General features: G+C 36.0%; 1 pseudogene; it reads left to right on the forward strand.

The window, feature by feature from the left end:
• The first annotated feature begins 16,139 nt into the window (after positions 1-16,139).
• LOC110760219 (rust resistance kinase Lr10 pseudogene) lies at positions 16,140-17,107 on the forward strand (annotated as a pseudogene).
• Positions 17,108-19,107: the final 2,000 nt, after the last annotated feature.

The raw sequence follows: 19,107 nt of genomic DNA on the forward strand, positions 1-19,107 counted from the left end.
TACAACGTCGTTAATTTCTTAACGCCGACGTGGTTTGTGGGTTTTATTAATAATATTTTATTCTATTTAATTCGAAATATTCATAATAAATTTAAAATAAATCCAAAAAATGCAACGTCAACTCCTATGAAGTCATTGAGATATTTTCTTCCCCCTTAAGCTTTAAAAAATTAAGTTTGAGTTATACAAATTTAAAATTACCACAAAAAAGAAAAATGTTTTCATGAGTCACAACATCACTTATACTTTAATGGTTTAGGGTTTAGGGTTTAGGGGGATAAAGGTTTATTTTTGGGGTTTAGGGTTTATGGTTAATATATATTAGGCCGTAAAACCATAAACCCTTTTCTAAAATTATTTAAACATATATATATAATTTAGGGTTTATATTTTATGGTTTAGGATTTAGGGTTTAGGGTTTAGGGTTTAGGGTATAGATGTAATAAGCGTCATGTTTATTTATATTGTTAACGACGGTTTTTTTATTTTCCGTTGATGATTTACGAAGAGCGCATTTCTAAACCGTGGTTTCTTTAAAATGACGTTGTACACACATAACAACGTCATAGTTTTTTAAAAAGCGACGTAAAAGGTTTTTCAAACGACGCTATTGGTTATATAGATGACGTTGTTTGCTTGACATTAGACGGCGAGAAGTTAAGAGTTTAGGTCGTGGAATATGGTTTGTACGTCGTTTTCTGTGTAAAAATGGCCATGGTTTTAACTTTAAACGACGTTTGTTTTAAAATTAAGTCGTTTATTATGATTTACAACGTCTTTAATTTCTTAACGCCGACGTCGTTTGTGGGTTTTATTAATAATATTTTATTCTATTTAATTCGAAATATTCATAATAAATTTAAAATAACTCCAAAAAATGCAACGTCAACTCCTATGAAGTCATTGAGATATTTTCTTCCCCCTTAAGCTTTAAAAAATTAAGTTTGAGTTATAAAAATTTAAAATTACCACAAAAAAGAAAAATGTTTTCATGAGTCATAACATCACTTATACTTTAATGGTTTAGGGTTTAAATAAATTTAGAAAAGGGATTAGGGTTTAGGGTTTTATGGACAAGATATTTTAGGCCATAAAACCCTAATCCCTTTTGAAAAATTATTTTTTTAAAATATATATATAATTTAGGTTTTATTTATTAGGGTTTAGGGTTTAGGGTTTAGGGTATATTTGTCTATTTAATTTTCTAATACGTCTGTTTTTTTTTTACGACGTATGGAGATACCACGACCCAATTATTTTAATAGGCGTCATATTTCTTTTGACATTTTAACGACGGTAGTTTGTTTTTGCGTCGTAAGGATATTTACAACGACGTCATTTTTTAAATAAGCGTCATGTTTAGGTTGAACTTTTAACGACAATTGTTTTTTGTTTCCGTCGATGTTTTTTAAAAAGTGCGCTTTCTAAAAATTTCACCTCGACCTAAAATTTTCAGATTTCGCTCTAACTCTTATACTTGTAACCCTGAACCAAGTTGGCCATAGTCTGTGACCTAAAACATTTCGCTCCGCTCTCTCACTTCAACTCTAATTCAAAGTTGGGCTCTCCGTTGAATCCAAGTTGGCCAAGTTTACAACTCCGTCGAATCCAAGTTGGCCATAATCTGCGAGCTCTGCCTACCTGTAAGTACAAACCCTAATCTCATGCTTGTAAATTCATTGAATGATATTCAGTTCTGTGGTAAAGGGTTTTGTGATTTTTTAATGTTGTCGACGGTATGGGTTAATGGATTTAATGTTTAATGTTTTCATGAATCGGGAATGGATTTAATGTTGTCGGATCTTTTAATCACTCTCTGTTATTATGAATCGGGAATGGATTTAATGTTTTCATGCTTAGTATATGTTGGTTTCATGCTTAGTATACGTGTTCTTAATACCCAACATAAAAATTAATGTATATGTTGTGTTCTGAATATATTTTGGGTTCTTGAAAATAAACTGGGATTTCGATATCTTTTTTATGCATACGACGACGGTTTTTTAACAAACCGTCGTCTGTATTTTTATACCACGACGCATTTTTTAACTACCGTCGTGGTTCAAGTTCGCTGGCCTCTGTTTCTTGCTAGCATTAGATGACTTTTTTTTAAAACCCGTCGTCTATATATGTGTAATACGTCTGTTGTTGTTTAAAAATCGTCATCTGTATACTATATTATTTGCTATTAAAACCTTATATAATCTGCTATAGTGATAGTCATTGCTTGTCTTTTCACCTTATTATAAATAATAGGATATATTGTCGGAGATGGATAAGTCATGGATGCACTCAGATAGAAGATCGAAGGCATATGAGTTAGGGGTGGAAGCATTATTGCAATTTTCTGTAGAAAATCTTCTAACTACAACGCATATCCGTTGTCCATGTGTTAAATGTGTGAATTTGAAATTGTTTGGGGTTGGAATTATAAGGGATCACTTATACTTTAATGGAGTTGACCAAAGCTATAAGAATTGGACATTTCATGGAGAACCTTGGGAACCAACTACTAATGCTAGTAGAAATGTTGAAGAAGATGATGACCATAGTAGGTACAGTTTTGTGTCTGAAGAAATAGAGATGGATGATAATGATTTTGGTGATTTTGGATACGATCCTTATGAGTTTGCTAATGTGATTGGGGATGGAGATCAACCATTGTACCCTGGTTGTAGAAAGTACACCAAGTTATCGGCATTAGTGAAGTTGTATAATTTGAAGGCAAAACATGGGATGAGTGATGTATGTTTTACAGAATTATTGATACTTCAGGGCGAGTTGCTTCCAGAAGGAAATACAATATCGGCCTCTATGTATGAGGCAAAAAAGATTTTGTGTGCATTAGGGCTGAGTTATGAGAAAATCCACGCATGCCCCAATGATTGCATCTTGTATAGGAAGGAGTATGAAGATTCAACTAATTGTCCTACTTGTGGTATCTCAAGGTGGAAGGAAACCAAAGATGGGTTCTTGAAAGAGGGTGTGGCAGCGAAGGTGTTGTGGTATTTTCCTCCAATTCCAAGGTTTAAAAGGATGTTTCAATCACATGAGACAGCTAAGAATTTGACTTAGCATGCTGCTAGAAAATCAATTGACGGTCAGATGTCTCATCCGGCGGATTCCCCGTCTTGGAAACTTGTTGATGATAAACGGCCCGAGTTTGGTAATGAGCCGAGAAACTTGAGATTGGCTCTTTCATCTGATGGATTCAATCCCCACAGTTCTCTAAGTAGCAGATATAGTTGCTGGCCAGTTATCTTAGTTACATATAATCTCCCACCATGGCTGTGCATAAAACGAAAGTTCATGATGTTGACTTTATTGATTTCCGATCCTAAACAACCCGGAAATGATATAGACGTCTACTTGGAGCCTTTGATTGATGATTTAAAATCTTTGTGGGATGGGATTAGAGGAGTGTATGATGCACACATAGGAGAATACTTTACACTCAGAGCTGCATTACTGTGGACCATTAATGATTTTCCCGCCTATGGAAACTTATCTGGTTGTGTTGTTAAAGGATATAAAGCTTGTCCAATATGCGGCGATGATACACCTAGTCACAGGTTGAAAAATGGCCACAAAATTTGTTACATTGGGCATAGAAAATGGTTACCAATCAATCATCCATATAGGAGGCAACGTGCAGCTTTTTATGGGAAACCTGAATATGGCACGCCTTTGGAGCCATTAACGGGAGAAGAAGTGCTGAATATGGTTGAAGATATTAATTATATATGGGGCTCGAAAAAAGGGGGAGGTGGAGGTGAAAGTGATGGTGACAGAGTTTGTTGGAAGAAGAAGTCAAAATTCTTTGATCTTGAGTATTGGAAATACCTTCCAGTGAGGCATGTCCAAGATGTTATGCACATTGAGAAGAATGTTTGTGATAATATCATTGGTACATTGCTGGAGATCCCTGGAAAAAATAAAGATGGGATTGCTGCTCGGTTAGATTTATTGAACATGGGGGTCAAAACTGATTTGCAACCCGAGTATGGAGAAAGAAGTACTCGTTTGCCTCCAGGGCCTTGGAATTTGTCAAGAACAGAGAAGAGAGAGGTTTGCAACTCTTTCTATGGTATGAAGGTCCCTAAAGGTTATTCTTCAAATATAAAAAATCTTGTATCTTTACAAGATTCAAGACTTCTTGGCCTTAAATCACATGATTGTCATACCTTAATGCAACAATTGCTCCATGTGGCAATTCGTTCTGTTTTGAAGAAGCCTGTAAGGTATGCAATAACTCGTTTGTGCTTCTTCTTCAATGCTATATGTGCAAAGACGGTTGATATTTCCAAGCTAGATAAGTTGGAAGAAGATGTAGTAGTTACTTTGTGTTTGCTTGAAAAATACTTTCCACCTTCATTCTTCGATATCATGGTTCATCTAGTAGTACATCTTGTCAGAGAAGTTCGTCTATGTGGGCTAGTATATTTTAGATGGATGTATCCGTTCGAAAGATATATGAAAGTTCTAAAGGGTTATGTTCAGAACCGTACTCATCCCGAAGGTTGCACAGTGAGCTTAGTTGATCGGGACCTGTTGAACCAAGCACATCTATATGTCTTGGAGAATACGGAGGAAGTCCTACCTTATATCGAGTATGAGTTTTATTCTTTAAGTTTCCATTTTAAATTATTCCTTATGTTTATCTTATATGTTTGGGACCGTAATGCTTGAATTTTTCGTGTCATGTAGGGAACATATGATCCACATCAAGGCCGCTTATTCAAAATTTAGAAAGAGAACAAAGTGGCTGCAAGATAAGCACAATAGCACTTTCATTCAATGGCTACGCTTCAAGGTATATGTTATTCAATAACATATTGGACTTTTAATTTTCTTCTTTCTATGTTAGATTGAATTAAGATATGATTAATTTGCAGGTTCAAAGTGAACTTAATGAGGGAGACAATCATGGCGTATCAGAAAATTTAAGGTAGCTAGCAGCTGGTCCAAACATGGCAATGCCATTATATAGGAGCTATCTTATTAAAGGTGTTAAATTTAACATCAAGGCACAAGATGATGTGCGGACAGTGATCGGTTCATAATTGTATATTATTTCTTACCCTTCTAGCTTATGATTTGGTTATGTTTTTGAGTTAAACTTGTGCTTTTAATCCTTTTTGTGTTTATCTTTCAGTTAATTGAGCTTTAGGTAACAATGATGGCTTTGGAGAACATAATTCATGCAATTCAAGCATGTTAAGGCTTAATTTGGATGAATTGATGAAGAGCTTAAAGACAAATTCATTATGGCTACAGCCCCCTGCCAGTCCAGTTCCGTAGGTCATATTGCAAGCTTTGTTTCAGCAACCTACATAGCTCGGATGAGGCCACATTCTTCATGAAAGTTGCTCCAATTGGTGTGTACTATAACATATCCAAAATTCAGCCCCATTGGATAAATCTGGAGTCCGTTACCTAGCAAACACAGAACCATGCTCAGGATGGATCTTATCAGCGCGGAAAATGAGTTAGCAATTTGTTTCGGCCTTAACTTCTTCCTCCGACCTTGGATTGGCCCAAATAACATATGGCTGGAAAGAAGACATTCCGAACTTCAATTTAGAGTGCTTAAAGTCCTAATTTGATTAAGAGAAGCCCAAGTTGTAAGCCCTTGAAGTTGCTGGTCATGCTGACCTCAGCATGTGCTGGTTGGATGCTTGGTCATGGTGAGCTAGGTATGAGCTATCATTTCTGGTTGGAAGCTTGGTCATGGTGACATGAAGATGAGCTAGGGCTGCTGGTGGGATCTATTGGTGAAGTGCATCAACCAATTCAAGATTTTCTAATACAAGTGCATCACCCAATTTAGATTTTCTAATACAAGTGCATCAACCATTTCAGATTTTATAAAACAAGTGTTGTATGCATTAGCCATACTTAATTCAGATTTTCAGCTTCCTTAGGCCTATATATAGTGAGGTTTCCCAAGCTTGTAAACACACCCCAAGGGGGGGAGCTCTCAAACACTTCTCTAGAGCTCCCTTCCCTTCTCTCCCTCAAATTCTCTTAGTTTCTCTTTCTAGTTTTCAATTGTTGTAATGAAATCTTTTGTGTTGAAATTTTCCTTAAGTTTTTCTTAGTTCCACTTTACTTTTCATTATGTAAATTCTTTCTTAAGTATTCAAGTTTAATTAGTTTCCAAGTTTCAATTATGGTTTTTGTTCTTATTCATTATGCTTATAAGTTAATATGCTAGTTTGAATGATTGATCACCATTTAGGCTTGCGTGTTAGCTATCTTGGTTTGAATTAAGAGTATACACCATGCTTTAATTCGAATTGAACTATGAATAGGAAGAGTATGTATGGACATTCGACAACAGGGATTAGATACATGCTTGGTTGTTTAAAATGTTCTTCTATGCTTAATGGGTTCCTAATGCTTAATTTTAGGTTAGACAACAAATGATCAAATTAGGGAATTAGGAACACAAGGTTATGACCACACACCATGGCTTAATCATACTTTAGCTAGAATCAATCCATTAATCTAAATTGAACTTGGGAACTTATTTGCTTGAGTTACTTATTTCTTTCTTCCTTGTTTTATGTTCTTTGTTTTTGTTTCTATTTTGTGTAGGGAAACTAAATTGGATCATTCAATCACCAATCCCTGTGGAATCGACCTCGCACTTACATATGCTAAACTACCAACGGCTCGTGCACTTGCGAGTATCACAAGTTGAGGATGCAACTGAATCCATTTTGGTGCAGCTGTATCTACACAACAAGTTTTTGGCGCCGTTGCCGGGGATCGGTAACATTGTTTGATTCTATTTGGCTTTCCTACTTTAGTTTTTTTTTCTTAACTGGACAATTTCAAGTTTTAAAGTTAATGACGTTAATGGACAAGTTGTGTTTGTAGTCCAACAGAAAAGGACAATTGCCCAACAAGCAAGAGAACTGGGTTTAAGTCCCAGCTTACACAACCCATTGGTGCTTGTTGCTTTGAAGCATGGAATTGGATGTGTGTTGATTTTTCCTTTTCATTTTTAGTTTTTTTTTATATTTCGTAATCCTTTAATTCTGTTTCAAGTTTTTTGTGTTCGTTTTAGCAATTTATGATAGCTTAATAAAAATGGAGAGAGATGGCAACCTCAATCATAAGAATGGGGAGTGTGGAGCAGTGGGAGAAGTCGCGACCTCCAAATGCATCCATGCTCGACCTAATCGCTTCAAGGGGGAGTATTCCAATCTTTTCTCTTTAGTTGTTTTGTTATTATTTTAGTAATTTTAATTTTCTATTTCTTTTATTAAAAAAAAATTAAAAAGATTTTTTATATTAGCTGACTCGTGGTAACTCCAGTGAGCGTCTCCGTCAATACAGTGTCTAGGAGTTCTTTAGGCGACACCTTCGGTGTCTAAGAAGTTTGGGTTTTAAGTGGGACCTTTGTGACCCCTCCAACCTTCCCGGATCCCCTGGCTGTGTTTTCTGAGGCCCTTAACTGGTCATCCATGAGTTGCTTGTATATTTGTGTGTTTTATAAAACAAAAAAACCAAAAAAAAAAAAAAAATTTAAAAAAATTGAAATTTGAGTTTTTATTTTTTTTATCCTTGTAAATTGAAATTTGGAACTTCTTTTTTTTTATTTTTTTTATTTTTCTTTGTGTGGTCAGTTAGTTGTAAATAATAATAAATTTAAAAAAAAAATCAATTTGGAACTTCTTTGTTTTCTTTTTTTTGTTTTGTTAAGTTAGTTTATGTATTTATTTACGTGGTGTGGTTAGTTAGTTTATTTCTGAGTGTTAAAAACATATTATTTTTATTTCACTCAAACACTGCATTACAAACAAAGAAAAAAAAAAGAAGTAAAAATTTAAAAAAAAAAAACAAAAAGAAAAAGAAAAAAAAAAGAAAAAAAAAAAAGAACATTCAAATAAATTAAAAATAAAAACAACTTCTTCTTCTTCTTCTTCGTCTTCATCTTCATCTTCATGGCATGCCTCTATTATCTCTTACTTGCAGAATCTGCAGCAGCTCCACATGGTCCTCATTTTTTCTCTGCAGTGCTTCCACGTGCTGATTGGCACAGTAGAGCCGCTTCTGCAAGTCCGCCACCATAGCCTTCAAGGAAGTTATTTCCTCGCTCATCGCGGCACACTCCCGTGTTCTCGCCAGCAATCGCATACCCAAATTGGTAGCCGAGACCGCATGGAGAACAGTTAAATTATTGGACTCCTCCACCGCTGCTTTGTCAGACCTCTGTGCCACATGCAGATGATCTGTCGGTGTGAGCTTGCAGCCAATCATGCCTCCAAGCAGCGCTGCTCTGTTCGGCATTGCCTCAGAAAAGTTCGGTATTACCTCAGCAAAGTTTGAGGCCGTACCGTGATGATATGTGGAGTTTGGGAAGACATGGTTTTGAGGAGCCCTTATCTGCGCATTCGGTGGTGCAAGGGACAGTTCAAGGCTAAGATCATCAAGGTGAGTGCATGAGGATGCCATTGTTTTGTTTTTGGATTTTTTGATGTTTTTCTCTGAATTTGCAGGAAGAAATGCGGGGTACTCTTCTACTTCACCGAGATGAGTTTAAATAGACTTATACAGACGAGGGAGCCGAAAGCACTTCGGATCTCGAGGGTGCTATCCTGTGCTCTTTTCTCTCGGATCCCTTCATTTCTGGCGCAAATTGCGAGCACGTTTTTTTTTAAAAGGGAGCATGTCTACACTTTCACTTACTTTTGCCTCCCTGTTTTCTGATGTTTGTGTTTTTGCTTTTTTAGTTTTTATTTTATTTTATTTTATTTTCAATTATTTTCTTCTTGTTTGACAGGTTTCTTAATAATGTAGTTGGAAGAAGAGACAAAATTAAAGATGCGTCTTGGACACCTGGTGCAAGAATCCCAACTCTTCTTTTAAATTCTTGTTTGAATTGCGTGTTTATTTCAGTTTATTTATTTATTTATTTATTTATTTATTTTGTTTTTTTTATTTAATTAGGTAGTATAATTTAAAACTCATAGGATATTCTTTGAAGGAGCTAAATTTTTGGTAACTCCAGTGAGCAACCGCAGTCTATACAGTGTCTAGGAGTTCTTTAAGGCGACACCTTCGGTGTCTAAGAAGTTAGGGTTTTAAGCGGGACCATTGTGACCCCTCCAACCTTCCCGGAACCCCTGGCTGTGTTTTCTGAGGCCCTTAACTGGTTATCCTTAAGTTTTTCTCTTAAAAGAAGAAGCAGTTATTTGTGTATTTACTTAACTAAAAAAAAAAAATTTAAAAAAAAAAAAAAATCTTGTTTGGGTCTTCGTGTTTTTGTTTGATTGTCGTTCTTTAAATTTAGGGTCAATCGTTTCTTTGAGATAGCTAACGTTTTTATTTCCCAATTAAAGAAAAAAAAAACGCACATACACTTTAAAATTAAATAAAAACTGAAATCATTTCTTCTTGGCCTTCGGTGTCTCGACCATAGGAGCTTTGAGTTTGGCCCTCTGGCTGTCCTCTTCCGGGGCTTCACGCACAGCCTCTTGGGGCTCATCACTTGAGCTCCCAAAGATCGCAATCTTAGCTTGAGCGTAACTACTCTCGCGATCTGCTTGCTTGCGTTTACCCGGTCGGTCTAGGTCCTCCAGTTGCTTTCTCATGTCGCGAGAGTACAACTCTACCATCTTTGATAGATTTTTATTCTCGTCTCGCAATACTTCTAGCTGGTGTCGATTCACCTCCACAATCCTTGACCTCTCCCTTTTCAAGCTTTTTATAGCACTCTGACAGTCTTCAACCAAATTTCGCTCCGCCGCCAACTGAGCTTTAAGCACCTCTACCTCATGGGACTTCGCAAGTAGGCGATGACCCAAACTTGCGACACATGCTGTACTCTGCACGCTCAGTGCCAGGGCATCACTCGTGACCCGGTTGTCATCCCTTGTCCCGAACACACGTATATCTTTGGGAGTCACTAAATTTCTGCAAACTCCAATGGCAACATCGTTGTCCAGGAGTATTGAGTCATTGACAGTCACAGGCCCCCGTGCGGAGGCAAAGTAGGGCATCCATACTGGTGCTACTGCTTGGCCTCGTGTCTGAGTCGGTGGAGCTAGGTTGAGATCTAACGAAAATGGGTAGGAAGAGGCCATTTGATTTCTCACTTTTTTCTTCTTTTCTCTTTTGTGTTTCTGAGTTTGTGGTTTTGTTTTTATCCCCTTCTTTTTCCTTCTTATAGATATAGTCTTTGACAAACCCTAGCCATTGCAGCGTCTAAGCATTTCTGAATCTCCAGCATTCATCGAGTCCCACAACCTTCTCGCTTTCCAACCGTACCCAACACATTTATCTCGACGTGACCTTTCTGAACGGACGCGTTCAGTAAAGTCATCACGACTTTGTATGGCCCCGTAATTTCTGCTTGTGGAGTCTGCGGCGCCTCTATGCGTCGACACGTGGCTCCTGCTTTCTGCCCGTGACTATCCATGAGACGACATTAGGGACCACGTGCTTTCTTTTCAGAAATCCCACTTTGCGCTCATAATTCACGTTTTATCTTCTTTTTAAAATAATAATAATAATAATAATAAAATGTGTGGGCTTCAGAATTCATTTTGGGTCGGTTTTTCACCTTGTTTGGGTTTCAAGGTGGGTTAATTTCATTGTGGGCTTTGGGCTTCAAATTTTTTTGGGTTTCAGAATTGTGTGATTAGGGTTTACTGTTTCATTTTTTGTTTGTTTGTTTGTTTGTTTTGAAATTTTTATTTTTGTAATTATTTTATTTGTGTATTTTAATTCTTGTGTGTTTTGTGATTTATATTTACTTTAGTACCTTTCATTTCTTGCTATGACATTGCTTGTTCCTAATTTTTAAACATTGAGGACAATGTTCATTTCTAGGTTTGGGGGTATTGGAGTTTAGCATGTAAATTTGATTTTTTTCCTTAATTTAATTTAATTTTTTTACTTGTTTTTATTTTTATTTTATTTTGTTTGAGTCTTGCTTTTATTTTTATTTTGATTTTATTCACTTTCCGAACACATTTGATGAGATTGTGATAAATGTTTGCATGACTTAAATGAAAATTGGATTTCATTTTATTTTAGTGTTTTTTTTCTTTATTAAAAAAAAATAAAATAAAATTTAAAAAAAATAATTTTAATTTGGCATTGTTCTAACATGATATGCTTGAAACCTTCTTTAAACTTGCCATTTGTTTCATAATTTTCCAATTAAAGGATTTGCATGATCTAAAGAATTGTATGAAGCATAAATTAGACTTATATAACCAACCATATAAAGTGAGCTTTTGAGCCTTGTACTTCAATTCATGAGTGTTATATACATACTCTTATTTTCTTGTCATCAAAGTTGTTGTTTGATCTCATTATTCATTGATTTGGTTGAACACTTAAAAGTCATTCATTCTTATGCAATTTGATTTCATGACATTTAAGAAGTGATATTAAGGCCCTCTTTGGATCGTTTGTGCCTTTCAAGCTAACCTTATGCATGCTTAAGCATGATTTTCCATTGTTAACCATTTTGAGCCTACATGTAAACCTTTTCTTTCATTTACCAATTTTATTTCCTCGCCTTAGCCCGAAAAACAAATATTTACCTTTCTAAGGAACTCATGAGCTTTAATTGGGATGTGTTTTTCATACTAAGTTTGGGAATGGGTGTTACATTTCGAAGAAAAAAAAAATCACACAATTGGTGAAAGAAAAGAGAAAATTTAAGTGATGGTTGATTGAAATTTCATTTTTGAGCCTTCAAAATAAATTGGTGTTTGTTCAATTAAAGGAAAGGAGTATCAATCAATGTAAATGAAGGTATAAGGAGTTTTGATCAGGTAAAAGAAAAAAATCTAATCGTGATGATTCGAAGTCTTGTAAACAATTATTTTATGCTCTTGCATTGCGAGTTCCTTGGACTTTGTATTATCCATATCCTTCATTTCTTACTCACCTTACACCCTTGGCCCCATTACAACCCATGTTAAAGACCTAAATTGATCTTAAATGTCATGTGGTTGAATTGCATTCATTTTTCTACTTTTAAGTGTTTGACATCCTTCTTGAGATCATATTAATGCAAGTTCTTCATATTTCTATTGCGAGTTAAGTCCCTTATGGTTTAACTCTATTCTCATGTTTATAACTGAGTGTGCATTATAGCCCTCTTCTGAGTGATTCATTTGTGAGAGGACAACTTTGGTGAGATTTGAAGTTGAACTTATGCTTTGTATGATTTTTGAAATTGTGTGAAAACTAAGATTGGGGAATTTGTTGCATTTGGCTATCACACTACTACACTTTGAGCATATTGTGTTTAGAACTTTGCCGCTTTGTAAATAATGTCTAAAAATTGAGCTTTTATTGTTAAAACGTTTAAGTCATGTGCATGAGTCATTTCTCTTCAGAAAATGTTCGGAAAAATTGTTTTAAGTTCTTTGTGTTTTTGTGTTTGTTTTTGTTTTTGGTTTTGCTTAAGGACTAACAATCTTTAAGTTTTCTAATTACTTTGTTTTACAGAGTCAGTAAAACGTTTGTGGGTATCGTATCTGTTAAACCCTCAGGAGACACAACTCCTCCTACTAGGGATGCCTAGAGGTTTAAAGGCTTGTTGCATATGCTAAATGCAATCGAGTTACCTACGAAAGTGGTTTAGTTAACTTCTAGTTTTGTTTTTAACTTTGTTTTGTGTTGTTTTGCTCGAGGACTAGCAAAATCTAGGTTTGGGGGTATTGGTAAAAACTTGTTGTGTAGATACAGCTGCACCAAAATGGATTCAGCTGCATCCTCAACTTGTGATACTCGCAAGTGCACGAGCCGTTGGTAGTTTAGCATATGTAAGTGCGAGGTCGATTCCACAGGGATTGGTGATTGAATGATCCAATTTAGTTTCCCTACACAAAATAGAAACAAAAACAAAGAACATAAAACAAGGAAGAAAGAAATAAGTAACTCAAGCAAATAAGTTCCCAAGTTCAATTTAGATTAATGGATTGATTCTAGCTAAAGTATGATTAAGCCATGGTGTGTGGTCATAACCTTGTGTTCCTAATTCCCTAATTTGATCATTTGTTGTCTAACCTAAAATTAAGCATTAGGAACCCATTAAGCATAGAAGAACATTTTAAACAACCAAGCATGTATCTAATCCCTGTTGTCGAATGTCCATACATACTCTTCCTATTCATAGTTCAATTCGAATTAAAGCATGGTGTATACTCTTAATTCAAACCAAGATAGCTAACACGCAAGCCTAAATGGTGATCAATCATTCAAACTAGCATATTAACTTATAAGCATAATGAATAAGAACAAAAACCATAATTGAAACTTGGAAACTAATTAAACTTGAATACTTAAGAAAGAATTTACATAATGAAAAGTAAAGTGGAACTAAGAAAAACTTAAGGAAAATTTCAACACAAAAGATTTCATTACAACAATTGAAAACTAGAAAGAGAAACTAAGAGAATTTGAGGGAGAGAAGGGAAGGGAGCTCTAGAGAAGTGTTTGAGAGCTCCCCCCCTTGGGGTGTGTTTACAAGCTTGGGAAACCTCACTATATATAGGCCTAAGGAAGCTGAAAATCTGAATTAAGTATGGCTAATGCATACAACACTTGTTTTATAAAATCTGAAATGGTTGATGCACTTGTATTAGAAAATCTAAATTGGGTGATGCACTTGTATTAGAAAATCTTGAATTGGTTGATGCACTTCACCAATAGATCCCACCAGCAGCCCTAGCTCATCTTCATGTCACCATGACCAAGCTTCCAACCAGAAATGATAGCTCATACCTAGCTCACCATGACCAAGCATCCAACCAGCACATGCTGAGGTCAGCATGACCAGCAACTTCAAGGGCTTACAACTTGGGCTTCTCTTAATCAAATTAGGACTTTAAGCACTCTAAATTGAAGTTCGGAATGTCTTCTTTCCAGCCATATGTTATTTGGGCCAATCCAAGGTCGGAGGAAGAAGTTAAGGCCGAAACAAATTGCTAACTCATTTTCCGCGCTGATAAGATCCATCCTGAGCATGGTTCTGTGTTTGCTAGGTAACGGACTCCAGATTTATCCAATGGGGCTGAATTTTGGATATGTTATAGTACACACCAATTGGAGCAACTTTCATGAAGAATGTGGCCTCATCCGAGCTATGTAGGTTGCTGAAACAAAGCTTGCAATATGACCTACGGAACTGGACTGGCAGGGGGCTGTAGCCATAATGAATTTGTCTTTAAGCTCTTCATCAATTCATCCAAATTAAGCCTTAACATGCTTGAATTGCATGAATTATGTTCTCCAAAGCCATCATTGTTACCTAAAGCTCAATTAACTGAAAGATAAACACAAAAAGGATTAAAAGCACAAGTTTAACTCAAAAACATAACCAAATCATAAGCTAGAAGGGTAAGAAATAATATACAATTATGAACCGATCAGACAGTTCAAAATAGTGGAGTTTATTTACTTGCACATACCATGCAAGTTGCTAGTGCCAAGGATAAAAACTCAATTCTCTCAAATATGGGTTTTTATGGTGTCATTCAAGAAATTTGGGACCTTGACTACCAAAAGTTTACAATCCCAGTCTTTAGGTGTGATTGGATAGATAGTACTTCCGTCCTTATAGTCGACGAACTTGGATTTACCCTTGTAGATTTGAGTAAAATTGGACATATGAATGACCAATTTGTTTTGGCTTCTCAAGTCAAACAAGTATTTTTTGTTGACGACCCGATGCATCGTGGTTGGTCGGTAGTGTTATCAATGCCTAATAGAGAATATAATGATGTTATTGGTGATGATGTCTTAGGTGATGTGAGAATTGAGTATGAGCCATTTACTAAAGGGATGCCAAATGTTGACACATTTGATGAAATGGTGGGTGAGTTTGGGAGTCAAAATATTCGAGATGGGTATGAAGATATATGGATTGAATGATGCTCTTGTAATTTATGAAATTACTTATGCCCTAAACAGCACTACTGTATGACATTAATTTTGTAATAAATTGTAATGTGTTTTCTTCACTTTCATTATGCAGGTTTTGGCCACAAAACAATCAGTACATAAAATACTGGTTCAATATTATAAAATGACGGTCCTCATAAAACTGTGAAAAACAGACGTCTGTTTTCATAAAATTGTCAATAAAAAAATGACATTTTGGAGCATTCAACGACGGCATTGTATTTACCGAAGTCTAAAAGCGAAGTAAAATTAAAGAAAGACGACAGTATTGTGAAACAGTTATTAACGATATCACGTTGGAGAAGCATAAAGAGCCGACATGTAATTACAAATAACACGACTCCAGTACCATAATACCGACGTCTAAAAGCGAGATATTGAACCTGAACGTTACAAAAGACGACGTCTTGGATCATGAACTCGTCCGTAACAAATCAAAAATCATCGTCTTAAAATTTTACCACGTCGCTTGTTATGCCAAAAACGAAGTGAAAAATAAACAATTCACGACGTAATTTGAAATCCTGAGGTAAATTTGTCGACATAAAAAGATATTTGAACGTCGTTCTTTTACAAAAACAACGTTATATGATAATATCCACGTCTCTTTTTTATTCTTATGTCGTTAAATATATTTTCCACGGCGATTGGCTGAAAAACTTCGCCGTCTCAGATAGGTTAGACGACTAATATTTTGGTAAAGACGACGTATAAATTTATAAACACGGCTGTCTTTTACATGATCACGACGTTGTATATAAAATACTACGTCGTTTACAGAAATAAATATGTCGTAAGTCATGAGCCTAACATATTTTCCACGTCGTTTATTTTATATACAATGAAGTGGAAAAATCATTTTACGACGGTTATATAAATATATGAGACGTAGTATGGCTTAATAACGTCGTATTTTATTTATTTAAAGACGTATTGTATTTATTTACACGACGGAGTTTGTATAAAATAGGTCGTCTATTCTTCTCCTTGACAATTTTTGGGTTCATTTTTCAGTATACAGACGTCGGTTGTTTTTTGTTAATGACGTTGTTTGTTATAACAACGACGGTGATTTACCGTCGTGGTTTTACTTTGGAAAAGATGTTGGTCGATTTTACGACGGTTTGACAACCCGATACACGACGGTGAATTCCCGTCGTCTTTTGCCTTTTTTGTAGTAGTGTACTTACTCAGATACTAAAAAGATGACCAGTAGATTAAATGAGAAGTTGGGTGAAGGAGGTTATGGCTCTGTATTTAAAGGAAAGTTACGCAGTGGTCGATTTGTAGGAGTTAAAATGTTGGAGAAGCCTAAAGCTACTGGACAAGATTTCATAAGTGAGGTAGCTACTATTGGGAGGATTCACCATTTTAATATGGTTCAACGTGTTGGTTATTGTGTTGAGGGATCAAAGCGTGCCCTAATTTATAACTCATGCCAAATGGATCTCTTGATAGATACATTTATTGCAAAGAAGGAAGCAACCCCTTAAGTTGCAGGAAAATGTATGAGATTTCTCTTGGAGTGGCTCAAGGGATCGAATATCTACATCGAGGTTGTGACATGCAAATTCTACATTTTGACATCAAGCCTCACAATATTCTTCTGGATGAGAATTTCATCCCAAAGATTTCTGACTTTGGGCTTGCAAAGCTATATCCAGTAGGTAATACCATAGTCTCTTTGACGGCAGCAAGAGGAACAATGGGATACATGGCTCCTGAGTTGTTCTACAAAAATATTGGAGTTGTCTCATACAAAGCTGATGTCTATAGTTTTGGAATGTTGTTGATGGAAATGGCAAGTAGAAGGAAGAATTTGAACGCATCCATAGAGCATTCAAGCCAAATTTATTTTCCTCTTTGGGTCTCAGACCAATTTTGCATGGGCAAAGAGTTTGAGATGGATGATGCTGCAGAAGAGGAAAAGAAAATGATAAAAAAGATTATTATAGCTGCTTTATGGTGTATACAATTGAAGCCAAGTGATCGTCCTTCAATGAACAAAGTTATAGAGATGCTTGAGGGAGAGGTTGAATGCCTGCAACTCCCTCCCAAGCTTCTTTTATGTCCACAACAGGAGATGCCCAGAGACAATCTTCGTGGTAATTCGAATCCAATGTGTTCTAACACAGAGCTAACATGTAGTACTCTGTCAGCTAGGTGATGAGTGGAACTCAACTATAGTTTCAACTTTAATTTCAGTTTTATTATTATTATTTAAGCTAATAAGGGAAATACATGGGTTCAAGTTGCATACATTAAAAATACATTTTTATTTTGACCAAATACTTATGTGGTGTTTTCATAATCACTACCACCACCACTGAGTCATATCTCATATATTGATTTTCTTTTATATAGAAATAAAATTGAAATGTTGTATTTAAACGTCATTTATAATTGAAAAAGAATCTTGAGCAACAGCCATTCTCCCCTACTTCAATTTTCGGAGCATGGAATTGGCCTTTGCACCAATGATCACATGGACGAAAGTCATTAGCAATATGCAAAATGAAAAAGATGATCAGCAAATGCTCGAGACTAGTAAGTAGTGACAATAAAGCACTACACAAATTGCAAAGTGCAGTACAAATGCTGCAGCTGCTTCATCAAAGCAAGTGAATTGAAGGAGTGTCTTAAAATCTCTCTCCATGGGAAGCACTGGCAGATCCTTATGGGCCTTTCTCGTAATAGCAATTGCAGTTTCTCTTGTTCTTGGTCTCGGGTTTTGCCATTTGCTTGTTTCTCAATTAATCTACGAATCTACTACAGCTAAGCACAACAACGGCAATGGAAAGTGCATTTCGTCTTCCTGCGGTGGCATCCACAACTTAATCTATCCTTTTCGGCTAACTAATGGTCCAAATAAAAGAAACTACGCAAACGGGCCATGGTATAACGACCTTGCAGGAACAACCTCGCCGTATTGCACTTGTATTCGGGGAAGTACTACATGCAGACAATCAATTATGAAGGAGATTGAGGGAGAGGTTGAATGCCTACAGCCCCCTCCCAAGCTTTTTTTTGTGTCCACAAGAAATGCTCAGAGACAATCTTCATGGTAATTCAAATTCCAACGTGTTCGAACACAGAGCTAACATGTACTCTGTCAGCTAGGTGATGAACTTTAGTGCAATTTTATTATGATTTAAACAATTATCTTATGTTTCAAATGCCACGATTTTTATGTCTCACATCAATGACATAAATCATTAAGCTCACATATATAATCCTTCTCTAAATTTTTATGAGTACCTTAATCAACTTAAAATTCTATGTGTCTTTGTGCGGCATTTTATAGTTCTTTTTCTTTATTTTCGTCGCGCAAAAATAAATTTTTTTAAAAAAAATTTAGTTTTACATTTTTTGTATTTTGTAAAAATGTGAATTGATTTTACGTTTTTTTTATTTTTTTTTATAAATATGCTTTATTTTTTTGTAATAAAATGAAATTGCAATTAAAAAAAATGTAATGAAGAGAAAAAAGAATTTATAAAATAATATAAATGTATAGTACAAGAGAAATGTCTAAAATGTAATTATGAAAGTAAAAAACTAGTCAAACAATGTTCCAAAATCTACTTGGTCGTCTGGCAAATGTGGCTCTGAGGTCTGGACATTGTCCACAAGGGCAGAGGTCTGGTGGCCATGCTCGGGTTGGAGGGGCTCGGAGGTCGACGAGGGACCAAAATGCGGGATTGGAATGCCGGACCGAGCAAGGGACTCTAGAAGCACAGACATCTGACCCTTAAGTTCGACCACCGTTGCTTTCAAAGCAGTCACCTTGTTTGACTGTGACGATGAACGGGATCTAGGTTTTCGCCGCCCAGCTTTCCCCATCCCTCGACAATATGTCCCTGGCCTCCTCCCGAGAGTCTGATCCACAGACTCGTGCGGAGTATCGGGAGGAAGTTGAGAGGCAGACTCCTGAAGAACCAACTGGCTCTTCTCCATCATCGGCGTCTGTTTAAAATAACATAAAATATTAATTAAAACATTCATATAATAACCATGAAACTTGAATGCGTAAGATAATAATTAAAATTAAAGAATACTTACATGAAGGGACTCGACCAACTCATTCCCATGTCGAACATAAACATCGCCAAAGACGTTGATCTCAGGGAATTTGGACCCCCCCTGAATTAAACAAGAGAAGAAAAA

This window comes from Prunus avium, chromosome 2, assembly GCF_965620075.1.
Source record: "Prunus avium chromosome 2, drPruAviu1.hap1.1, whole genome shotgun sequence".
In the NCBI taxonomy this organism is placed as follows: domain Eukaryota; kingdom Viridiplantae; phylum Streptophyta; class Magnoliopsida; order Rosales; family Rosaceae; genus Prunus; species Prunus avium.